At 53.3% G+C, this 6,761-nt stretch overlaps 1 long non-coding RNA gene across 1 annotated transcript in view; it reads left to right on the forward strand.

The window, feature by feature from the left end:
- The window catches only part of LOC142819245 (uncharacterized), an 84,390-nt gene extending 77,894 nt beyond the window's left edge, over positions 1-6,496 (forward strand). Inside the window, exon 5 of the long non-coding RNA XR_012897048.1 lies at positions 43-6,496. This is a non-coding gene — a long non-coding RNA (uncharacterized LOC142819245). The remainder of the gene's footprint in view (positions 1-42) is intronic.
- Positions 6,497-6,761: the final 265 nt, after the last annotated feature.

The raw sequence follows: 6,761 nt of genomic DNA on the forward strand, positions 1-6,761 counted from the left end.
CAGATGGGGCATTCACTTTTCATTCTGGATCTTGTACCCCAGATGCAAAAATGCAGCGTGCATCGTGGGACTGGTGAAACTCTGCCTGCCGACGAAAGGGACTGCCCGTGAACAGGCAGCCTGCCGCACATGCCATGGTGCCTACTGACCCGGGCTGCCTAGACTCTCAGCAGTGCATCGATGGGCTACTTAGGTTCAGCGTGCATCAAGCTTGGTCACTGAGTGCAAAATGAGAACTAATCCACTGGCTGCAGGTGACTCACAGATGGATTAATCCGAAAACGTGATGGGCCGGATTCTGTGTGGTTGCCCCAGGTTTTACACCCACAGAGAATTGGGTCCATTGTTTCTGGAACCACAGGGCTGCCAGATGGGGAGCGAGAGGATGTGGAGAACGGCAGTGAAACTGCCTTAAAGTGGTGCACTGTGTGTGCCAGGGATGCCTTTGCTTTATTGGAGCAGCCCCATTAAATTGTCAATGCCACAAGCATTCTCCCTATCAAATTAACTGTGTCTGTCCTCGGACATGATGCCAAAATTGCTGGGCCCCAAAAAAGGAAATCAGCCTGTACAGCTAGATATGCAAATAAGTTCGTTCAAATGAAGACTGGGCTAAATTACGCTCTACTACCACAGGGGGATGAGTCAGAGTAAGTGTCTGGCTTCACTGGAGTTAGTGTGGATGGACGCGGGTGTAACTGTGAGCAGAATTGGAGCCATCGCGCCCGATTGGCCTCACACACCAGTTAGAACGCCGTGGCCTTTGATGGAATTACTCCTGATTTGCACCTGTATAAGTGAGAAAAATGTTGGACCCATCCGACCTGCTGACCGGGGGGCAGGGGAGATGACTGTCCCGGGGCCCAGTGACTCTGAAAGGCCCAGGGTTCCCAGCTGCCGCCGCTGATACTCTGGCAGTAATTGTGCCTGGAGCCCTGGGCCCTTTAAATCACCATTGGAGTACCATGTGGCATGCTCTGGGCAACTCTAAGGGCTGCGGGGGTGGGCAGCGTTGAGGGCTGGCTGCCCTTGGCCCCGCCCCTTCTGGCAGCATGGCACTGCCTCCCCCCCAACCTTGCCAAGGGGCCCGGTGTGGCTGTCGAGGGACCCATTGTCTTTGCAACAGATGTAATATATTTGGAGATCGGATAGCGGGCCTGATTCTGGTCTCCCTTATACCGGTGTAAATCAGGAGCAACTCCATGTGTGCTGATGGAGTTAGACTGGCTTTGCACCCGCATGAGTGGGGTCAGGATCAAACCCACTTGTTTTTGCACCTTGTAATTACGTGCTATGCATTGGGAATGAAAGAGTGAGTACAGGCCTCTCCCTCCTTAGCCGTCTCTCCTGTCTAACACCCGGTCTCGGTGGGCTATCATGTTACCGCAGCTCAGATCCGAGCCGTGTGCAGGAACGTGGTTTGGAGGAGCCCTGCCCTCTAACCTTTACTGGAGGAGGATCAGGCCTCACCCTTGATAGCACATCAGATTTGTGTCATGTCAAGATGAGTCCCCCAGGTCGCTTCTCCCGTTGACTGCACTGGTGCAGCATTTAGCCCCAAGCTCTTGATCCAGAGGGCAGTGAAGGCAGTGGGAATCTTTCTGTTGCTTTCAATGGGCTTGGGACGAGGCAGGAGTGCACTTTGGCCAGACGGGTCCCAGGGACACAAGCAGCGGGGGGAGGGTGTTTTTGCAATAGCTCTCATGTGCAAAGAGTAAAAGGGCAAGTACATAGATCAGGTAGAGGAACTGAATGGTGGTGTCTGATTGCTTCCGCCAGCCAGCCTGGGTCGCCTTGGTGGCTGTAAACACGTACCAACGCCTTCCCAGATTGGAACGAGAGGCATGTGACTGTGAGACGCGCTGTTGGGTTTGTGTTTGAGACACATGGTTTGGTTTGGTTTTTAGAAAGCCAGAGGCCAAAAAGCTGCTGGCCCAGCGCCCAGACAGTGCTGACATTTATTATTGGCAGCGCTGCTCCACTGAGTCCACAAACAGCCTGAAACAATGGTTCTTACAGGCCTGAATTGCCCCCATCTGATCCCTGTTTAAATCTCAGGACCAGGCCTGCCAATGGGGAGCAGGAAAGGGGGACAAGGGGGCGACTGCCCCTGGGACCAGCGATTCAGAAGGGCCCAAGGCTCCCAGCCACCAGTTCTGCTACTGTGGCATGAGCGGGCGGCCGGAGCCCTGGACCCTTTACATCAACACTGGAACCCCGAACAGTGCACTCTGGGTTGTGCTAAGCCTGGGCTGGCTGATGGGGGCGTGGAATAGTCTGGCCCCGCCTCTTCTGGGAGTGCCCCACCCCTTCTGGGAGTGCGGAGCCAGGCCCCCCTCCACCTGCTATGGGGCCCAGCAATTCAGCCACCCCGCCTGCTGAGGACTAACAACGACGATATAACATGAATATTAGCTCTTTCACACTGGAAAAATCCAAACCTCAGAAAGCCTGAAAAGGGGATTTCCATAGCTATGTATTTTAGAGCAGGCCGGTGAAACGGATACTTTACATCACCTTCCCTTCCCTGGAAGCCAGTTAGAGAAGTTAAACCAGTGGTCCCCAATGTGGTGCCCGCGGGCGCCATGGCACCCGCCAGGCCATTTATGTGTGCCCGCAGAGCAATCTGGGCTGGCCCGCCCCCGGGCATGCGGCAGGTACCAGCCCCGGGCACATGGGCGGCCCGTGCCCCGGGGTCGCGGCGCGTGACGGTGCCAGCTCTGGCCCCTAGTGTGCCGCACATACTGGTGCTGGCCCCGGGTGTGTGGCGCATGCTTGGTCCCGCCCCCAGTCACGTGGCCTGTGAGCAGCCCCGCCCCCAGGCGCCCGGCAGCCCCAAAACGTTGGGGACCACTGAGTTAAACCAATGAATGGTCGTCCCATACTGCTGCCAGGAGAGTGTAATGGTGACAGCTGGCGAGCAGTACATATGGCCATTGGTGGTATGTGGGATTGTGAAGTGGCAATGTTCTTGTGATGATCACAGCGGTGAGATGGGCAGAGATCTGCAGGGGGTCAGACTAAGCAATGATAACGTGCTTTCCCACCCTTTCAAGATTTGCAGTGTTTGTTGCAGCCCTGTGAGTCATAGGCTCTGAGAGAAACAAGGTGGGTGAGGTAATCTCTTTTGTTGGACCAACTTCTGTTCGTGGAAGCTCAAAAGCTCGTCCTTTCCATCAACCGAAGTTGGTCCCATACATGGCTTTCTCTCCCCTGCTTTGGGTGTGTCTACACTGCACTGTTATTTCACGATAACAAGGCGAACATCTACACAGCCATTCCGTTATTTTGAAATAATTTTGAAATAACGGACGGCTTATTCCAAAATGCGTAAACCTCATTCTACGAGGAATAGCGCCTCTTCCAAAATAGCTCTTTCGAAATAAGGTGTGTGTAGACACTCCGCTGCTATTTCGAAATAGCCCATCACCAGGGCCATTCTAAGTTATTCCTCCCCGGTGCCTCCTGGGGCTCTAAATCGAGATAGCACGTCCGCATTAGGGAAGCCTGCCTCGGACTCATTTTGAGGCTTCCTTGCAGTGTAGACATGCTATTTCGAAATAACTATTCTGGAACAGCTTATTCTGAAATAAGCGTGCAGTGTAGACGTAACCTTTGTCTCCTTTTAGACTTTACATCTATTAGTTGGAATGGCTCCAAATTCATGCAAAACTGGCATACCCTGGGACTCTTATGCTAACACTCTAAGCTTCTACCACGTAAGGCACTCCCTTTCCCAGTGCCTCTGAGTTACACTCAGGAAAAGAGCTGTAGTGGAGACAGCCAGGGCTAGTTCCAGTGACCCTAAATTCAGGGGACATTGGGGTCTTTGCATGTTTCTCCTCTAGTCTCTTCACAGTAACCAGATAGGGACCTGCGTAGGCCTGGCAGATGCGGTATAATCCTTTCAGCATGAGGCCTTTTGAAGGAGCTGAGGAGTCTGCGTGCTATCTGCAATTATAGGGGAACCCTTTAGATTGACGTGTAATAGACCTGACTGGATCTGAGCTGGAAACCAGAGCGAAATCACCTTGGAGCTAGGGTTGCCAGGTGTCCAGTATTCACCTGGACAGTCTGGTATTTTCGGCTCCTGTTTGTTAAAACAATTCAGAGAATACCAGACACCTAAAATGTCTGGTATTTTCTGAATTTTTCCCCAGCCAGGAGGCGAAAATGCCAGGTGCCTGGCAACCCTACAAACACTCAGCGCCTGGCCTCCCCACCCCCTGAACCCTCCTCTGGCCCCAACACCCCCAGTCCTCCGACCCCAGCCCCCATACTTACCTTGTTCGCAAGGCTGCCGGCACAAAATGGCTGCTGGCCAAAAGACCTAGGGGAAACAATGCTCAACAACTTTGGTCTTCCCCTCCCCCCCCCCCCCCCCACTTGTTTTTCCCCCTTCAACAGAATTTTTTCCCGGTGGTTTTTTTTGGTCGGGGGGAGGGGGGGATGTTCGGTATTTTTGTTCCAACCATCAGGCCACCCTACTTGGAGCAGCAGCAAAATCCTAACATTGAGGAGAAAGCCCTGCGCGTTCCCAACCTGGCATCATAATGGGAGCAGATGTAACCCACACACCTTCTGGGCGTGGTGCACTGGCCCATGGACCACTGACAGAGAGACAGGGACTCTCTTCTACAGCAGTGGTCTGTGGACCACTATCTTGCAGGTGGGCCACAAGCCTGGAGCTCGGTCCCTTTTCTTCCCTGCAGTGGGGAGCCCAGGCTGGTGCTCCAAGCCTGTGCCCACTCCCCCCACGTAGTGGGGATCTGGGGGAGCCTCAGTCCTCACAGGTTGGATCTGGCTCACAGCGGGAGGAAGCGGCTCCACACACCTCTGCTCCCCTCCCCCCGGCTGGGGGAACAGCAGTGTAGGAAATTGCTCACCTGGAGGCTTTCCCCGTTGCTCCCATTGGCCGGAATCTTGCCAATGGGGGCAGTGCCTGGGAATGGCACAGTGAGCAGAGCCAGGTAAGTGCCCCCCAATGCCCTCGTGCCCAGCCCCCACAGCCCCATCACCCTCATGCACAACCCCTCCCTCCCAGATCCTCCTCACCCTCAGCCTGCTCCTGCACCCTCCCTCCCTCTCACACCCCCACCCACTCCTTCACCCTCCCTCCCGCCCAGCCACTCCACTTCCAGCCCCCTGCTGCACTCAACTTCCCGATCAGACCTCCACCCAGACCCCCCCATCTCTATCCCTCTCCTGCGCAGACTCTGCACCCCCACTCAGGGGCGGCCCTAGACTAGCTGGCAGCAACTGGCACCCTAGGCAATCAGCGCCCCCACCTCCAAACCCCTCAATGATATTGCGCCACCATTTGGCACCCCAATTAGCTTGGCGCCCTAGGCGACCGCCGCGTTCGCCTCTATGGATGGGCCGCCCCTGCCCCCACCCCACTCCTGCACTCTCCCTCCCACCCAGATTCCCTTGCCCCCAGTCTGTCCCTGCGCCCTCCCTCCCAGACCCATTCCCCAGCAGCCTGGGGAGGGACACAAAATCTACTAGCCCTGAGACCCTGAAGAATGAATCCGGCCTGTGGGAAACTCTGAATCTCTGTCCTCCATTTCTTCCCTTCCCTCTCCCCCACCCTGGGGCTGGAAGGCAAGGGGAGTGAGGTGTCTCAGTTAGAGGCCACGTCAGTGAGGGTTGGGTGGGGTTTTGTTGTTGATGTTGTTGAGTTTTTTGCTTCTTGCTTGTGTGCAGCCCCTGACTGATTTTTCTGTGGGTCAGTGAGCCTGACCCAAAAAACATTCCCCATCCCCGAAATCATTAAAGACAACCTTGAAACCTTTTGTTTTGGACATCAGTTAATATTTTACTTTGTTTAAAACAAAGTTTGGTAAACTAACATGAGAAAGTTAAGCGTTTAAACCTGTTTAATGATTTTAATTAATACCATTTCCTTTCTTACCAGTTATATACACCCCCTTATGTTGTGGCTGCATATGTACATTTTTATGCTCCAGCAGCCTAATATGAATCATTTCATATCTCAGCTATGTAGAGATAAGCGGCTGTGTTTTGTCACCATGGGTGGTTGGCCGGTGGTCTGCAGAAACGTTTGCATTGAGCGACATGGGCCGGGGGCCAAAAAGTTGAAAAATCCCTGCTGTAGAGGCTCGTGCACTAAGCTCCAGAGATTCCAGGTTCCTTTCACCCTGCCGCCCTCCCCTAAACCTCTCCTGAAAGTCTGACTCCTGTTCCCAACAATTCCCTTAACCACCCAGCTTTTCCCCCTTCTTCCCCCGCCCTTCCAAGCTGCTACACAGAAAGCATTTCAGATTATCTGCAGCAAGCATCTACCGTTCAAGAAAAATGTGAAGGGGCTCATTAATTAGAAGTGTCATGTTTCATCAACTGCTAAATTGTACGGGGGTTGCATATAAATGTCAAGGGTCATTGTAGAAAACAATAGATTAAATGAAGTTAGCGCTCTGGCTTCAATTATGTGGATTTTAAATATAAAAGAGAGTCACGTCTCTGTGTAAATAAATATGCCGCCTGCCTGGTTATAAACTGCCAAGATCACAGATTAAATCCAGGTCACGCAGCCGAGGGTTGAAGCCCAGAGGTTTTCTGCTGCTGTTACTAGAACCGTCTTGCTGTTGTGTGAACATTGTCGCTCGCTCTTCTCCCGTTGTATTTCATCACTGAGTGCAAAACATCATAATCTGCAGTGCCAAGATGCTTATAGAAACAAAGAACGTTGTTGATAGGGCCCTGGCCATGAACAATCCATCGTGGACCATGAAATCTGG

Source organism: Pelodiscus sinensis, chromosome 21 (assembly GCF_049634645.1).
Source record: "Pelodiscus sinensis isolate JC-2024 chromosome 21, ASM4963464v1, whole genome shotgun sequence".
Lineage (NCBI taxonomy): Eukaryota > Metazoa > Chordata > Testudines > Trionychidae > Pelodiscus > Pelodiscus sinensis.